At 44.7% G+C, this 19,566-nt stretch overlaps 1 protein-coding gene across 1 annotated transcript in view; it reads left to right on the top strand.

Annotated features, from left to right (window-relative positions):
* The window catches only part of thsd7ba (thrombospondin, type I, domain containing 7Ba), a 110,627-nt gene that overhangs the window by 10,815 nt on the left and 80,246 nt on the right, over positions 1-19,566 (top strand). The window lies entirely within an intron of this gene.

Consider the following 19,566-nt stretch of genomic DNA (forward strand, 5'->3'; position numbering starts at 1 on the left):
ACAGTGGTTAGCACTGGCAGCGAGAGGGTTGTGGGTTCAAATCCTGCTCTCGGGGTTTGTCCGTGTGGTGATCTCCATGTGTCAGTGTGGCTTCCCTCCATGTCCTGCCGCTCATTGGCCTAATTGGCGTCAACAACTCATTGCATGCACACTCAGAGTGAGTTAGTGTGATGGACTGCGACCCTAAGAGCAGGAGAAGTCGTGATGGAAGGTAGAATTGGTTCAAACATTTGCCATCCAAACTATGGATTAAAAGCCGCGTTTCTACAAACTCGTCCTCCACCTTCATGCAGACCTGCTGTTTTTGTGGATGGTATCCCGGCAGACTTCTTATTTATTGGTTTTTTTGTAAAAAAAAAAATAAAATAAAAAAAAAACCAAAACTTTATTATAGATAAGGAGTGAGAGACATAAACTTGTTTTGGACTCAGCAGTTCCATATGAGATAAGATCACACTTCCCACATAGTGTGGAAGAAAGAGACAGCAACATTTACAAAGAAACCACACACCCGCATGCACGCTCGCCGACGTGCACGTGGGAAGATCTTTCTCAGCCAACTTCGCCGGGTGCTGCTTTGCCGTCTCTGGGAGAGTGATGCTACTTCTGCAAAATCAATGTGGATGTGTATCCCGACTCTGTTCAAACCCAATCTGGATAAATGGCACCTCATACTTAATAGCGAGCTATGCTAGTTACAGTGCAAGTGTGTACTTTCTATAATTTGTCTCCATCTTTTCATTTATTCGTATTTCTTTGAGGGTTCAGTCTTCAATGTGACTTTGCCTGTAGTCGTGACAAGTGCAAGTCCATTGCTGATTTTTAGCTGCAATAAACATCATACACATCAATTTGGTGACATTTTGATCCTATTTTGATGGTGAAAAACTCGACTCGACTCTTATTCTGAGATGAAGTTTGAGTTTAAAGAAAAAAGTAAAAGTCTTTCACTGACCGTGGTTTAGTTTTGAAGGGTAACGACTTTCACTTAACTCCAAACTCCAGCCCTTCATTTGAAAAAAAGAAAAGGAAAAAAGAATCAAAAACTTGCCATTTGACTTCACTTTACGATGTCGATAGGTTTGAGCAATCTGGCGATAGTTCAAAGAAACTTACTGAATTCCAATAACTGATGCAATGTTGAACATTAGCAAGTAACCCGAGCCAAGTCCTCCTCCGACGACCGACCAGTCACAACATTAATCATGAAGCGAATAGCACTGAGCATCTGGCAACTTTGCTCCCGACTTCATGCGGCAGCTAAAGGGTGGAGGCAATCAACCAAGCATCCATTTGAACCTGTAGCGAAGAGGAGCAACATCAGGAGCTCAGACCGGTCTCAAAATATCTTGCTGATCTAAATCTTCATGAAACTGAATTCGGACATATGTACGTTTGGATTTCTGAATTGTGCGGGCTAACTCCGCTGTGTTCCTGGATCCATGTATTTGAGTCCTTTATCCATTCCTGTTCAAACGAGGCCATATTAGCCAAGTCCCTGTGCACTTCTGCGATGTCGGTCTGGTTGTTACACAGCAAATCGACTGGGATACATTGTAATGAGGTTACACGGGTCCTGGCAACTGATACAATTGATTTGCACTGTTGCCAGTTGTGGGATTTGGGTTAATGCAGATTCAGATCAGCCAGTCTCCAGTGGCTGTTTGGTGACTGCTTCATGATCGGGTGGGTCAGCGGCAGCACTCTGTGTGTCGAGGAGAAAAGTTTCCAAGAACACTGTCCGCTGGCTCACTGACTCTATGTCCCCTGTCCACCGGCTCACTGAGTCACTGACTCAATGTCCTCTGTCCACTGACTCACTGAGTCACTGGCTCACTGACTCCCTGGCTCACTGACTCTATGTCCCCTGTCCACCGGCTCACTGAGTCACTGACTCAATGTCCTCTGTCCACTGACTCACTGACTCACTGGCTCACTGACTCTATGTCCCCTGTCCACCGGCTCACTGACTCACTAACTCTATGTCACCTGTCCACCGACTCACTGACTCACTGGCTCACTGACTCTATGTCCCCTGTCCACTGGCTCACTGGCTCACTGACTCTATGTCCCCTGTCCACTGGCTCACTGGCTCACTGAGTCACTGAGTCACTGGCCCACTGACTCACAAACTAATAGAGAGCCATTGGCTCTTTCTCCACTGGCTCGCCAACTCACTCTGCTTGTCACTCTCTCAGTGTGCTGATTATTTTGAAGTCTGATTGTTTTTATGATTCAAATTACTGCCGTGTGTGTGTGTGTGTGTGTGTTAGGCTTTCCTTGGCCCACATTAAAAATGGGTGCACTTCATTTTCGCTTTTGCGGCGTTCTTATTCAGCAGTGTGTTTTTGCTTGTCCTGCCTCGGGGTTGAGAATTTGAATAATTTCTTGTCTTTTGGGTGCAGACACAGAGCCGAGCTGACCTGCTGGATTTACAATTCAGAACTAATTAATTAATCTTGCCTGCGTGTGATTTCCGCACACTTTTGCTGTTGAATATTTCCTTAAATTAAAAAAGAAGAAGAAGAAAAAAAATCCTAATCACAGCGTGGACTGCCTCGGCTCTCATGAGGAACCAGAGCATCAGTTCCAAGCCGAGCAAAGGGAATAAATCTAGCAGAGTTCAAAAAGACGTCTTTCCTCCACTTTAAATTTCAGACAAATTAAACTCTTTCACTAACGCAGCAATTATTTAGCACTCACAAGATAATTATGAAACAAATATTAGGAGGCAGTTCCATTTGGTGAACTCAGACAGCTGATTAGCCTCAACTGAACTCCACACTGGGTTATTTATACAGGAAAGGAGCAACGGGCCGAGGGGAAAAGGCTGGAGCTCCTCAGAGAGAGTTTAATTTAGGTTATAACAGCTTATCCTTGAGGAAGCAGTTGGTCTTTAACTGCTTTAGAAAAAAAGTCATTCAGTCGAGGAAGTTGTTACTGTAAGAATAATAACTTGATGGAGGCACTAAAGGTAAGAGAATCACATTCTGAATTATTGCAATCTACCGGCCTCTCTGACCAGAGAGTTTCAAAGGTCCCATATCATGCAAAGTTCACTTAACCAACGTTTGAAAACAATACTTAGGTTTCTCTCGTCTGTCAGCGAACAAAAGCAGGACTGAGAGAAGACGTTCCTCGCCGCTTTGGCTCGCTGCACTATTTAGAAGGTGTGTGTTCAATGTAAAGTACCCGAGAGTTTGTTTAGTCTGCCGCTAGTTTCAACAGGAGGCTGAAACTGAGCTAAATGTGTCGAAATAGAGGTTTGTTGGTTTTGTTTGTTTGTTTGTTTTTGGGGGGAGGAGGTAATTAACTGCACTGAACAGCCTCACCATAGTCCAGGATAAAAAAAAAAGAAAAAAAAAGTTGATGGGTAATTTAGTTTTATTTATCCAACCAATATTGTGTTAAAGGGTCTGGACTGAGTCACTGAGGCAGAAGACTCACGTCACAATCTCACACATGCTGAGAAATAAATAAAAGCAATAGAGTCCAACAATATTGCAGTTGTTTCATTCAGCTCTTGTTGCTTTGTTAGAATAAGAGGGATTCCAGTTTGGGTTGGATCTCCAGATGTCTCTAAGGGTCTTCAGGGAGAGTGAGCACAGACGGGTTGTATAATTATTCCTCCCAGCAAAAGCGACGTTACCCACGTCTCCTCAACCTTCAAACCACCAAATCCTGCTGGAAAAAGAAGCAAAACAAAAAAAGAAAAAAAAAAAAAAAGAAAAAAAAGAAGCGGACTCCCTCAAACCTCGAGTTGCAAAGCTGAACTTGTGGAACTCAAGTGGGAGCCGCAAGTTCACAGAGATTTAAATGAGGCGCTCACAAAGTTGAATTTCAATAAGACGTAACTGGGGGCATGAGAACACTGGCGTAATGATAAACAGACAACGATGGGAACAGGGTGCTGTTGGCTCTGGCTGTAGGGGCGCTCGGGGTGCTCGCATTGATCAGGGATCACGCTCTCGCTGCGGCTGGATTGGCAGCTCGAGGCGGGGGACCGAAGGAGGGCGTGGTGGTGGTGGGGGGGGGCGCCAAAAATAAGATAAATATTCAGAAAAGATATACTTAAGAAGGAGCCGTGGATAGTGATTTTTTTGGTCTTGTGTCTCATCCGGGCTGCCCGTGTGACCGGCATCACTGACAAGAAGCCTGTTTGACAGAGAGGATGACGGCCGACAGCCACAGCCTCCCAACAAGTGTCGGCATACAACCCACAAAGTGTCTCTGATAATAACCCCATCGTTATGCATTTCAAGCCTCATGAGAAAATTCAGTGTGCAGCTTCTCAAAGATAATAATAATCATTAAAAAAACAAAAAGAAGTTATTTTATGGCTTTAAAGTACGCGCGTTTTCCCAAAGACTTTGCTATTTTTTTTCCCCCCTCTGTCGATTTTTAATTAAATCTCAGTGATGGTGATGATCATAAAACTCGACCTTCATCGTAAAATACACCTTTTCTTTCTCACTTTCCTTTTTATGGTGCAGGCTCACAGTCACTCAAAGCGCTTCAGAGCTTCACAGCTTCACAGGAAAATATTTATGGTCATCATCTTATGTACGAGATCAAAGCCTCGAGCTTCTCTGACAACACTTGTTTCAAGACATCAGCGCCAATACTAACATGTTTCTGCGCCACAGCACAACAAGGCGATGTACAAGCTGCCTGATGGTAGTTCAACCTGAGACGTCAGATGGAATGTTTAAGGTTTTCTTTAGATCTTTCCAAGACATCCATCTGGGGGTAAAACAGGCTTGCAGAAATTGTTGTTGCCGGTAGTTTAGCCAGATAACTTCCTGTTGAGTGGCTCAAGGCTGTGTGGAATACAATTTTTTTATGTGCGTTGGGGAGTCGCAGCAACATTACTAAAGTATTTGTTAAAATGCTATAACGTGCAGTCCAGTCGTCCAGATCTGTATATGACATAAACTATGCATAACAATAATAATAATAATAATAATAAGAAGAAGAATAAGGAGATGAAAAAAGTGTCTATTTATCTTCCAATATCAGACAATCAGAGTTTGTAAATACGGTTTGCAAACTCCTCTTCCTCAAATTGGTCACTTGTTCAACTTGTTAACAGAGGGGAAGAAACTGCACTGTGAACATGATGTGTTATTCTAAGAAAAACTGCCTAATGTAGCTGTTTAAACCCAGCAGTAAAAAGGAGACAGTGGTTTGGCTCATTTAGTTGTGATAAGCGAGCCGGCTAAACGATGAAAGTAATGCACTTCACTTTCTCTCTTGACTGATCATTCTTTCTACTTTGAAATGCACACTTTGACTGGGCACCAGCCCTTCTCCAGGGTGACTTTCTTCTCCCCTTCAGAAGACGGACTCGGCACACAACTCTGAAGTCAGAGTGGCTGCAACTATGTTCTGGCTCTATTAGAAAGAAAGTTGCTTAATACGCTTAAAGTTTGCCCAGGGTTTCAGTACGCCAGGAATTCTTAGAGCATAATTAATGCACACTGGATGAACCATGCATCAATTTTTTTTTTTTTTTTTTGGTACACGTCGACCGCCCAGAGCGCAATCCAGGGAGGAGAAGGCAGGTGAACTTTTAATTGGGATTTGTGGAGTGATGTTTGATCTTTCGCTACCTTTGCTTCTGGAGGCGGAAAGCGTCGGCCTGGGTGTTTCTGCGCACGTCAGACACTCGTGTTTAACACGGATCCTCCCAACCGCAGCGACATTTTCGCTTATTTAGCATAAGAACAGAGAGATGAAGCTGAAACCAAGTGAAGCTGTTGTGAGCTGCTGCTGTTGTTACTGTGAAGGAATCAACACTTTAAGGGTTTACGCGGCAAACACATAAATGTGTGTTTTTGTTTTAAAGTCCAGCACCGCCCTTTTCTAGCCTTGAGCTTCAACCTGTCACCTTTAGAAAAAACATCCAATTGGTCTGTTGCTGCTGAATACGATGGACAGGCGGTTTGTCCAATCACCTTTCAAACACTTCACCAGACGGACGTGTCCGATACATCCAAAGGATTTCTTTCATGAAGGCTTCACCCCGTGCGCCAGGCGACCACCGCGAAATCCCTGGTCAGCCCACGAGATCTTATCCGTCCTGTTGCGCAATTATGAATGATCCTCATTAGCGGAGATGCGGCGGCTCTCGTAAAGGGTCGTCCACCCTTACAGGTATTCCTTCCCCCCCACGCCTGCATTTGTCATCATTTCCTGCCGCTTGTCGACAATCGACCGCCTCGCCGTTGAGCTTCGGGTGACGCCGTGCGGCCAAGCTGCTCATCAGTCACGTCACTTATGACAGGGCGACGCGTTGGAGCGCGCGTTGCCTACGGTTCCCAAAATGTTTCCGTCATCGCGGCGGCGATACTTATAGGCTTTCATTCTTTGTGTTTGCCCTTCAGCAGTGCTGGAACAGGATCAGCCTGATATTTTTGTCTCTTGGCTGCCAGTCTTGGCTGTCATCCCTTCAGATACTTCCCAGCGTTTTTCAGCCAGGATCGTGCACGCAGCTTTACCTCGCATCCCCGGGATTCAACACAGTTGCTCCCTCTGTTGTGTGGCTGTCTGATGTATTGTCTTTACTGTCCAGCCCCCCTCCCCCGCCCCCGGTCTGCGTCAGGAGGTGCGTGAGAGCGGCGCCGAAGCCTCAGTAGCGCCGCCTTATCATCTCTCGCTCCCGCGCCGTCTCAGCGAGGCACGAGATACGCGAGCGTTGTCGCCCTGCAGGGCCGATGACATTAGATTTCAGATTTATGTTCAGCCGGGCTGAGATTGGATGCATTAAGGTGCGGATTTGGTATTTCAGCCTGAAGATGGGACCTGAGGGCGCTCGCGCCTGATAGATGGATAAGGCTTGCGATAAAAACCTGGACTAAAGGCCGATTGCAGGTGTCGTTTATTTAAGTCATTTTTTCCTTGCAAGTTTTGCAGCCCCCTCCTCCCATAGATCACACCGCGACATTCTGCACGACACAAGTGACAGCCTTCAGAATAACCTTGCATTGGAATCTGTCGCTCAATAATAAAAGCCCCGCATGTGTAATAGCTCATCTAAGCAGGCGGCCTGTTGCATTCCATTTGGCCCGACAGTCAGGTGGCAGAGTGCAATATTCAGAATATTCAGTTCATACCCGGAGCTGTCGATGCGCCTTGCGTCTTCCGCCTTGGGTTATGAACCACATAAGCCAAGCTTTCGCGGCTCCTTGTTAGGATTTCCCGTCCCAGGTGTAATGTTATTTAAAAATCCATGCACCGCGCTGCCTCCTCTCCCTGTGAAAACAGATCAGACGCGATTATGAATATATCTCCTCAAACAGGCAGCGTTCCAGACACATCTTAAATAAAACACACACACACCCGCGCACACACACATCCACACAAATGAACAGTGACGGGCTGTCATCCTTCCCTCTCATTAAAGATCCCACATTGTGCAGAAATGTAAAGTCCTTCGCTCCTTGTTTTTTTCTCCACTTGCTCCACAGTAATTATGAGCAGACGGTTTTTATTTATATATTTTTGGGGAAATAAACCCTTTAGGATCAGGTCAGGTCAATTTTTTAATGAAAAGTAAAGTTCTCAAAATCATTGCATCAGCAGCAACAAATGTTGTGCAATCCTCGGTTTTTGACTTAAAAAACTTAGTTTATTAGCCTTCAGGCAAAACACATTCGACAGTGTACCAGTGGCACACAATGACATCTGGTTTTAGAAGTTATTAAATTAGATCAGATTAAATTAAATATCTAATCATCACCTCAAGCAGAATGGCGGTGGATGCTGCTTCCGCTGCTGACCATTAGTGCACAATATTGCAATATATTTTTATCTCGACAATAAAAGGTTCCGCCTCTGGTTATATTAGGTGAAATGAATCAATAAAGTAAGATCGTGTGCTCATGAGAGCAAATGGTGAATAGGACCCAGGGGCTGTTCATCAACGGCCGTCTGCTATTATTATCGTCCTAAACAGGATATCCATCACTTTCTCATCTCCTTGTCCAGTTATTGACTATTTGCCGCAGGAATTTGCAGCATGTCTGGTCCAAAAAAACGCTTCCTTGCATGAGATAAAGCTGCCAGTACCTAGTGTCAATATCATTTCAAGGAGTAATGGGCAACATTAAAGGGAATCTACCGGCTTCAGATGGAAGAGGGGAAAATGTATCGAATGCCACGCATGTGTTTATTTTTTGTCATCTTCTAGATAACTAACATATAAGACATGTGTTCATTCACCAATAACAAGCTGTTATAAAGAGCCGGTCGACTTGTGAGCAGGCAGCCACAGTGTGCCTGATGTCACAGTCCCGCCTCCTCGATGACTCATTGTGCTTCACAGAAACGAATGAGCGTGCTGGACCAACCGTCAGAGCTGTTGTGTAGGACTAGATGTTGATATTCCCTATTACATGTGTACCTGAGGCACCGTCGTTTCCATTTTTCTTTTTTTTAAAGTTTCCCTAAAAACGTGAAGCAAAACATGAGAAGTCTAAACTGAAGTGAACTGCAGAGAGGTCGACGCCTTCGCTTGGATCAGGCAGCGGCTGATGAACTTACGCAGGCATTAGTTTTCTATGCCTTATACACTATGTGGAAGAAACAAAAAGAAAAAGGAAAGAAAAACGATCGAAGCGAGGTAAAACCTCCCCAAACTCAAGCTTGACTTTTGTTGCCCTGGTGATGGCGGAGCGGAGATCCAGAGGCTGGAAGATGTTATTTGTCAGCCGGCGTTTAATTAGCCTCCCACAGACGACCATAAACCCAGGCAGCCTCTGATTAATAAGCCGGGGACAAAGGGAAAACAAATGACAGATGGGGTCTGGGTGGGTGAGGTACTTATCCTGTGCCGGTTCCACTCCCGAGGCTTCTTCACTCAGACGGGCGGCTTCAGGTGTCAGTGGGACTCGGACCGGCTGCCGGCTCGTGGCCTCGTCCTCGTTTTGTGGGTGATTAAAGCAAAAATATAAAGAGAAATGCTCCTGTCTGGTCGCGTGACATGAAACCGTGAGAAGTAACAAAGCTCGGGCGATGGATGTCAACGTTTTTTGAAAACACTCTTGTATTGACGACTTGCCGTTCGCTGAGGTGGTGGCAGCTGTTCCAAGGTTTCAGAGACTGTGCTGGAGTATCAACACAACCCAACAAAGCTTCAGAGAGGAGTTGTGCTGAAAGGTTGGATTTATTTTAAGAGCAGAAAATCTTTGGACGCGGTTTGTGATTGCAAGTTTGTTTCTTTTCTTAATCCAGCTCCGGCAACCTTGAAGATGACAAACAAATTTTAAGTTAACACACAAATGTCGCTCCTTAACGGAACACAAAAGACGTTTTGGTTTTGTTTTTCTTTCTTTCTCCTCCGTGGCATTTTGGGCTACATTGCAAGTTGTTCGTTAAATTTTTTGGGGAAAAATAAAGGGTGTTAAAACGTGGAACGGTACGAAAAAGTCGAGTTTTCCACCTGAAACATCTTTGGCAAAAACACTGAGACGTGAAGTTTGACAGCCAAGAGCTTCTGCCTTGTGCGCCGTAACAAAGAAAAAAAAGCAAAAGTGTGCCAGCACCAGCGTGTCGAACTATGATGGAGAAAAAAAAATGTGTATATATATATGTATATATATATATATATATGTATACATATATATATATATATATATATATAAAACGGAGAAAATTTGCACGATTGATGGCGAATCTCGGCTCATAATTTCGTGTCTCTTTTCACGTCAGCCTCGGTGAATTCGCAGCTTTAAAGCGGCGCTGCTCTCACTCAACAGGAAATTGAGTGGCACTTCTGGAATGACTGCTCAAGCTGTGTGAAGGCAGGAGCAAATCCTCCCGGGGCGCATCGGTAATGACTGCTCAAAAAGAAGTTTGAGCAAATGTTCGCACACCAAGACAAACTTGTCAAGTCTTCGCTCAGACAAACACACGGCTCCTTTCAAAAGCGGCCCGTGTGTTTTCTCCGCCACCACACTTGGCCTACTTCACTGTCTGTGTCATTCACACATCAAACAAAGTAATTACACACTTTTTTTCCCCCCTTACGTTAAATAATCATTAATAATCAGATTTTTCTTAGATCCTTTTTTTTCTTCAAAGGCTGCAGCAGCTCGCTCTCCCCCACTGTGTCGCCTTTGATGACACTTTTCTTGACGTGCTTCCTGCTTGCGTCCAGGACCATCTTCAATAACATAATAATTACTTTGCAGACTTCTTATGTTTCCATCTGTACACTTTCTGTGTTTTACTTGACTGTTTTCAATGTTATTATTATACAAGCAGCTCAGGATTGACTTCTTTCATTTGTTGTGAACGTCAAAGAACACCATTTTTCTATGTCACGTTCAAAAACAGATGAAGCTCGCGCCCTGCTGCGTCTCCCGAGGAACAATCTCATATCTCTCCTGCCACGGCGCTCCCGCTTCCGTCCACCCAGTATTATCAAAACACCTGGGTCTTTTCTCAGGTTGATGCCTGCAGATATGGCCATTAGTTCTGCTCCCGTGCTCACAGGAGAGAAATGCCAGGTCAGCCCAAGACGGCGAGACAGAGGAGTGAATGACATCCTATCCAATTACTTGTCACCTCTACACGGGCCCGGCATCGGGACTTGAGGAGACCACATGAGACAAGCAATTACATGGAAAAAGATTCTGATCACCGCAGAGGTAGAGCACGTCTCCGACTGCCCCCCTACCCGACCCCACCTCTCCCACCCGCGCCCAGGCCTTTATTTCCTGAAGTGACGCCGACTAAAACACTGTGGCATTTATAGCGTAAACACATTGATTCCTTGAGAAACCTCCTGGAAAGGCTATTTCCAGGCCCGGAATCAAAGTTAGATCTATATATATATAAATGAGATCTTAGAGGAAATACAATATATGCTCGGGAGATGGACTGCTTGCTCTCCCACGGTCAGTTAATACAGCAGCCCACATTGATCTCAGGGGGAACGAGGGAAGTCTTGACTCGGTTTGACCGGGAGCATATTTAGCGAGGCAGCGTGACATACAGATGAAATGTCAGCGGAATGGGATTTATTGTTAAAGCAGAGTAAAGAAAAAGCAGGGTGCCCTGCAGCGGTGTGCTGCCGTGACATTACACATCGTTGAATGCTGTTTGAAAGCCTTCTGAGGTTCCCAACACCACATTGGGATTGTGATTACTCGAGTGATTTAGCTCAGCAACGGAGGCAATTATTCTTTTTTTTTTTCTTCTTTTTAATAGAAATGATGTCAATTTGACTCACCAGATGAAATGTTTCCGAAGTCCAATGGATTTTTGCTTTTGCACCCATCTGGCAAGGAACCCATAGAAAGTGCTCGACCGAAGGAAGCAATATTATGGAAGGTTGAAGGTAGAACCTTGCTGTACATCACACTCAGTCAGATATGATCAATGGAAATTGTAAGACTGAGGGAAAAACTTTTCTTTTGGAGTTTGGTCTGATGGACGTGCTACATGGCATATTTAAAACTGATCTGAACTGATCAAACTAATGCACAATGAAATATCTGAGGGAGTAACTGTCATACTAATCTAACCTGTAATTTGGTGGGGAAATTAAACTACGCCTGAAGAATGAAAAGTGGGAAACACAACACGGACCTTTTGAGCTCAGAGCCACGCAACCTGTTGTGTCTCAGTCCAAGATTTTCTGCGTGGCGACACAGAAAACAGCCTGCTTTGATTTATCCGCCTACCTTGCTTTAACAGAGAGGAAGCAGTTTTCAGCGGAGCCATTTAAAACTTCCTGTCAGCCCACCACTGTGGGCGCTGCACACGGTGGAAACAAAGATTCATGCGACCGGCGACAAAATGCTTTCGGACTTGGGGGAGAACAAAAGCGAGCTGAAGGCAAGAATACACGTCAATCACACGTGTACATGCACATGTCACCACATTCTGCACCGTGTTCTTTTAAGATTCTCAAAAGATTCCCATCAAATGAAACTTGCCAAAACAACTGTGTGTCTTCACGAATACCAAATTCAGAGTTTTGCTCTCTATTGCACCCGTCATAGAGGAAGGATCCTTCCTCTGCAGTTCTCTGAGGTTTCTTCTCTATATGATATGTGCTTTTTTTAAAAGGGTTTTGTTGTTTGCTGAATTTCACTCGGTTCAGTGTTGAAGGATAAAGGTTGTTTCATCGGCATAAAAGATAAAGCCCTGAGTCCAAATGACCAAGGTTGTGAACTTGAGCAGGGCAATTTTCTTTGAGATTTGTGCTTGCCTTGAAATGTGCCTTGAAATGCTTTTTTTTTTTTAAGTAATTTGTATCGTCTCACTAATCTATTTGTATTCTATATCTGTGCATTTGTTTTTGTGGCATTTTATTTTGGATTTTGATTATCTTGCCACAACACTGTCGCTGTCAGTGAGCCGTTGTGACGGTCAGCGGGAGCCAAGATAATCCTCGGTTATTTCTGTGCTGGATTGCTGCCCTCCACAGTGAAACAAACGTCTCGACTGCTGTGAGCAGGCAGTCGAGGGGAGAACATGTTGCCAGGATATAAACAGTCTATATGTCGGAGCGCATGTCGCTTCCTGGTGACCTCTGTGGGTCAACCAACCCGTGTGAGGACAAAGTCTCCACCTCTCAGAGTCCACTGTCTCACTGTATCATGCTAATGCGAGTGGAGGATGATTGATTATTCACTTTGGACTAGAATTAAGATGATCCTGTACACGATGCAGCACGAAATCCATTTGAGATACATCAGCGCAGAGGTACCGTCTGCATCGTGAGCAGTGCGAGGGCGGCTTCCTTAGGCTTGCACAGCACTTTGATGGCTGAGGCTGATTCTGCTTTTCGCCTTCCACTCTGAACCAGCTCATTGCTGCACCACAGTGCGATAACTCAACCGCCAGCCAACCGTTTTCAAACAGCTCTGGTTGACTTTGTCCCCTGCCTGCAGGACAATGAGGTCTCGCGACTCGCCAGGTCTCCACGGCTTGCAGTGATCTTCCTTCTTTACACCTTGTAACCAGCAGGGGGTCACCGTCGGTTAGCTGCTGTCCCTTCTTCACAGATTTAAAATCCCCCCACAGCGACAGCAAGTAAGTCCAGTGCAATAACATCCCCAGCCGTCTGGGATTCCCTCGCAAGCGGTTGCCGCCCCATCCTGTTATCATCGCCTTCCTATGAAGGCAGAATGCCGGCTGACTCGTCCTTTTAAAGGCCCTGGAAGATGAAGTGAAGTGGGGCTTGCAGCAGCATCTGTTCAAACTGGAGCTTCTTTTCATATCAGAAGAACAAAGAAAGCCACTGACGGTTGTTGTTGCTGGAAATGATGTTGTCACGTTCCTGCCAACTGGTTTTGACGGGAGCCACTGTGCCTGATGTTCGAAGAGGAAGCCTCGTGGCTGCTTTGGGGAATCAATATTTATTGCAGTGCTTTAAGATTTTGACGTAACGGACTCAGAAAAATGTCCTTCATGCAGTGTTTTTTTTTATCACCCGATAGAGGTGTAGTCTAGTGTACTGCTGGCCATCAAATCAGTGATTAGACATTCATGTGGGTTCTGGCATGTGTGCTGCAGAGCCGGATGCTAAATTATAGCAAAAGCTGCCGGGGGCTCAGGGAGAGGCGGCTGTGTGTAGCCCCACGGTATATATTTCATTAGTTTGGAATCATGTTGCTGCGGTTTGATGCTCCGCCTCAGGAAACTGCTGGCCACAATAAGAGCCTCATTTCAAGCCCAAATACAAACACCATAATGCACTCACTTATTGAGCATTTATGGAAATGTGTGATTTATATTCAAGCAGTCCAAGCTGCTCACATAAGCTCCTCACTCTTTTTATTATAATTCATTATTTTATCTGCTTTTTTTTTGTTGTTGCCTAATTCAGGCAAAAATTGTCCTTAGGCAAAGATTTCAACTCATTCTGTTTCCCTCTTTGCCTTCAAACTGCTCCACAAACATGAAAACAAGCTGACACAAGGCATTCCGGAGACATTGACTGCCTGATGATGATCTGATGCAGGTTTCTTTCCCCTTTGTTTTTTAATATTTCAACATTGTAATTGAGGATGCGTGTTGCAGCTCATAAATTATAAGTGACGGTCGTGTGGCTCAGGGGACGGCTCAGTGCATAATGAAGCTGGGTGGCACATGTATCATTTAATTAAAAAGCGCTGTGACGTGCCTGCATCCAAACAGTCAAAGTAAACTCTGGCTGCAAAGTTGGAGACGGTTGGAGAGTAAACCTGGCAGATGTCTGCGGGGAGGAGGGAAATGCACACGCACGCGCTTTTGTTTGCGTGATTGAGGTAAATTAGCAAATGTATTAAACATTTATAGACATGCAATTAAAACGGTGGGAACAAATCAAAAGCCTAAAGTGGGGCTTAATTTAAGTCACTTCTTGATTTGTTATTTTTTTCAACTCACAGCACACATGGTGGACTAAACGTCTCCCTTACGTATCGGCAAAGTAGCACAGATAAAAGCTGAAGGACTTTGCTGACTTGCCTTCAATCAGGCTTTATTTAACAATGTGTATTCAACAGAGCTGAAGGATGTGGGAGACGTGAGCGCCGTTTCCTGACTGAAGGCGGAGCGCTGCTCAGCTCACAGTTCACACCTCCGTCGAGTCGCTTGTTTATTTTCTACGCGCCCTTTGCGATTCACTTTGCGCACCCAGAGGCTAAAGTGAACACTTGCCGCGAGAAGTGCGTTTCGCTTTTAACTGAGCCGCAATGGCTGAGCTTAATTCCTTAAAGCCCGCTTAAGTCTCTTGCCGAGTCTTTTCTTCATACTGGTTCGCAGGTGGAATTGTAAATTTAGAAGGAGCCCTCAGGGGCATCGGGGCCCCCTGGGGGTGTCAGCGAGGCGACTAAGTGCGACAGGAACCAAGGAGCTGCGGGCGACGGGGTTCCTCCTCGGGGGATGGGAGGTTGGAGGGGGGGGGGGTTGACAGATGCTGATTCTGACAGATCGGAGAGTGCTTATTCACAGCTTCGGAGACCAACTAGTGGGGAACTCGTGCTTCCGCATTTCCAAATCAGGCCTCCGTAGATCAGGGGGTCCGTATCCTGGCTCAGCGTGAAAACGGCTCCATCGGCCGATCGGACGCTCACATTGATGAATGAGTGGCGTCCGATACCAAAGGAGCGGCGCTTTCAAACACGACGGTCTGCGCTTGTTTTTCCCAAAATGACTGCTGTGATGTGCGCTCCTTTCGCGTACCTCATCAGGTTGGACCCCGGATTGACAGCTTGGAGCGCAGGCACAGGAGTGTTTGTTGTGATTGGCTAATATCTGCTGTCGGCGCCTAATTAAGACGTGCCCGTGCAGCGTTTCCGCAGCTGTCAGCGATGGCGAAGAAGCGTCTCTGTTTTCGTTCTCTCGACAGCCACAACATGTCCGTCATGTTACCAAAGTGTCTCCGACTCTGTAAACAAGGAGCCGTGCAGTTTGTTTGCGTCGTCCTCCGCCTCCGACTGTGAAGTCACGGCGTCGGATGAACACTAATGAGCAATGATTGCGACAAAGAAAGAAGAGAAAGTTGGGAGAAATGAGCTCTTTCTTCAGGCTCTTTCGGCTGATAAAGGTCCGCTGTTGTGCTAAAGTGAACCTTCAACGGTGATTCACTTGAGTCTGTTCTCATCTGTCTGCAACATAAATAAGGTTACAAAGAACAAAATGACTGAGCAACTGCAACAAGGCTCAGTATAGCTGGCTCCAGCGATAGAAAAACACACTTTTACTCTTGAATCAAATATTTTCCATTCATTCCAAAAAGACACTTAACTTTTCAAAAGCATCGGATGTCAACTGACGGAAGCTAAATTGTAGTTGCTGTGAAGCGGAGGGAGGTCTGCACCACTCACAGCTAATTCTGCTGGAAAGCATCAATGTGCTTCACGTAATGTCCCGATGGAGACGGTTCACGTTGCCTCTCCTTTACGTTGACTTGCACGTCTCTGGCGCAAGGAAGCAAACTATTAGGCGACTTATTAATCTCCTTTACAATTTGATTAGAAGTCATGAAATGTAATTGCGGTCGTAATTCCTTCTCCTTTCATCTTCGCTGTTGATGTCCTCGGCTGACGAGCGGATCATAAAAATAACATAATGACACCGGCTTCACTCCGACTCAAGATTGCCGTTGCGAGGCCACGATGACTCTCCTCACTGATGTGCTTCGCTGAACGATGAAACAATGCTGCGCCGTGATATATTGCCTCCCTTGAGCAGCAGCGGCGTTGCCGCACTGACAATTGGTCGGGGAACAAAGTGTTAACAACCGATATCTCTGGCATGAAATAGCATCAAACAGTGGCGGCGACTTGTCATTGGAAAGCGATTTAGGAGGCAGGAGGATCTCATTATTACATCAATTTATTTCCAATTAGACCAGATGAATCAAATTATCCTTTTCACGGCGTGCTGCTAAGTAACCGGATGAAGGCTGAACGTGAGCAACTGCTTTAAATAACCAAATTGATTTCCCCCCCCTTTTTCTTTAATCTCTCGCACTGATGATGTCAGCTTCTTTTGAGAATGAGGACGGAAGGTCACACACTGAATTACCACTCGTAATTCTCTGTCTGCATCGTAATGTCCGAGTTAACAAATTGATTTATCGTTTTCTAGAATGGAAACATTTTTACCCTTTTTACCTCTTAAAAGCCACATTCAAATGGCCCGGTTGACTCCGCAACCTTCTGATTTGATTAAAACTTTAACCTGAATCAGGAAAGAAAATCTGGATTCATATTATGTTGAGTGAGAATCCATGTAAAGACAGAAAACAGCCTCATAAAACAACAATTACAAAAAATAACAATGGAGAACTAAAAGCACAAGGCAAAGTTGCTGAGCCACAACATCGATGAATGATCCCATATTTAATACCCCGCGGGCATCGAGGTCCTTTTTGACCAAACTGTTTTCGGCTACATTAAGCTGATGATGACAGCAAAGTGTGAATAAATGACAGTATAAATCAGGGCTGCATCAGCACACAGCTCAGCCGCTCCGTCGAACACTTCTCTCCTCTCGCTGTGATGCAACAATTACTTCGACTCTCGTAATGGCCATATTAAGTGTGTGCAGCCGAATTAATTACAAAGAGAAACAAGAGAAAAGTCCTCGGTGGTGCAAAAGTAAACATCTGAGGTGGGGTGAGTCGCCAACTCCTGGCAATGAGCGGGGGAGCACCAGGCATTTAAATTTACATTTTAATGTTTTTATTATTTATTTATTTTTTATATACATTCACTCTAAAGCCAATGTCTTTAAACAGAGCCAAAACTACACAGATTCTTGGGCCAGACAGGAATCGCACTTGGCGGAATGGAGCGCGACTTATCACTCAAACAGAATAAACTTTGACAAAGTGAGGAAAATTTTACCTCCTGCATTAATACGAAAGCAGCAGCAGAACACTACCTACAAAGCATGTGACAAAGAGAAAATGATTTGGAATTTACTTGCTGTGTTTTACTGTGAGTGTCCTACTCTGACGTGTGCAGCGTCCGCACTGGTTACCGGCCTGCCCAGGGCCCCCCAGGGTGTTATCGGCTTTGCGTCTGGCTCAGGCCTTTGCTGGAGCCAAGAAGCCGCCAGTGTGAAGATAAAGTAACTAATGACTGTACAGGAAATCACTAACCCTCGGCTGTAGGACACAGGAAAACGCTGCTGCGGTGAATTGGAAAGCAGCTTCCACCGAGTGACCCTTCGTCTGGTCCCATTTTCAAGATTCTGAAAAGTCTTTTGTTTGCTTTCGTGATTATTTTTTCGTTTCCATCAGACTGGGCAGCAGGTTCAGAATAAAGGCACACGATGAAGAGTATTGCACAGCTGTAACGTTTGATTTCATAAATATACAGTACCAACACTCAGTTAGGAACTGCCTCAAAAAGTAATGCATTGACAAGTGGGCCTATTATAACACATTAGATATACAAATAAACTTAAGTAATAAGCACCCTTTTTTTTTACAGTGAATAAACTGTATCCATGTTAAGTGTTTCACATGTATACAGACGGTTCTAGTTTATCCGGCATTATCTTATAAAATACCAGAAAATCGACCCCGCTTGACGGTAATGATGCCGTCGCTCGCTGACACCGTGGCCAAAACTTTGATTTACAGGAAAAACAAAACAAAACAGAAGAATTGGCAAGAGGGACGTTATAGCGGCATGCAAGCTCACTAACTAACGGACACCAGAGTTGGAACAAGGGCTGCTGAAGAGTCGCCGCGCAGCAGAGCCGCACATGGAATCGCTCTGCGCCGCACCGACACACAGGAATATGAATAAATAACGTTGTCTTTTCATGCATCATGCATGTGCTGAAATACACAGAGTCATATCTGGAACTGTGTCTCTTCTGCTCCTCACAGGACAAAAACTTGATTTCCCAATCTGCAAATTGGTTCTTGTAGTGTATATATATACAGTATATACACACACGCATGTATATAAACACAAATAAAAATAATATAGATCAGCTATCTTTCTTTGGAGTTTCTGAGTGCAGACAACTTATAATGCCTCTGTCACACAGACTTTAATGGTGTCTGTGACTGCAGTCAAGTGTTCTTCTGTTTCACGGTGCAGGGATCGCAGCGTGATGGTGAGAATGCCTGAAAACAAAATTCCCCAAAAAGCAAAAGAAAAATTAATTGTGCAATGAATAAGTTTAACGCAGTTTGTTATTGTAACAAGTCTAACAAATGGTAGCTGATGTTGAGGTCCATATTTAATGCGGCTGACAGAGAGATTAGCATATCGTATTGACTGTTTATCCAGTGAGAAAAACTGAAAAGTGAAGAGACTGACAGAACTGTTTGCTTGAGTGCAAGGAATGACGTCCAATTAAGGCTGTTTTCTTAGTGCCCTTTCCGAACTGAGATGCTGCTAGCAGCTTCCAAAGCTGTCAACATACAAGAAGGAAGAAAGAAACTGTGTGTGTGTGTGTGTGTGTGTGTGTGTGCGTAAGGCTTTGACTGTTTGCTCCTCTCAAGAAAGGCCAACAGTGTCTTTGCACTGTGCCAATAAAAGTTCTTTGAAGGAGTTTTTGTTATGGTTTTAAACATTACTCATATTGCATTCAACAATATCCTTCACGTTGGTTGGATTTATGCTCGCATTTTGCATTTAGAACATTATGTTTCTCATTTCATTTCATTTCATTACAATGACTTTTTTCAGACTCGCCTACAAACAAGAAGCCAAATAATGATAAATATATGCACTCAGACATGTTAATTCTTTTAATTAATGCTCCCGGGCCAGTTTCCCCCCCCCCCCCCCCCCCCTTTCCAACAAATTAAAACGGTATCTTGCAATAGTGGCCGATCAAAGTGCACAGCTGGCCGAGTCCTGCATCGCCTAAAACATTGATGGTTTTGCACCAAGAGTCCCAGTGAATCTGGTCCTCTGCGAACAATAACCTTTTCTCAACCGCTTTAGTCTTTTTAATTAATGTCCGCTGTTGGTCTGATTAATTAGACCACCAGCTTGCCTTTTCAGCCACACTTTATGAATAGGGCAGTCACTGGCGTGGAGTAAACCGCCTTTCATATGGGTTCATTGGCTGGCCTGCTGAAGACGTTTA

This window comes from Nelusetta ayraudi, unplaced genomic scaffold (genome assembly GCF_046127955.1).
Source record: "Nelusetta ayraudi isolate G7.1 ecotype Tasmania unplaced genomic scaffold, CSIRO-AGI_Nayr_v1 ptg000060l, whole genome shotgun sequence".
Taxonomy (NCBI): Eukaryota; Metazoa; Chordata; class Actinopteri; order Tetraodontiformes; family Monacanthidae; genus Nelusetta; species Nelusetta ayraudi.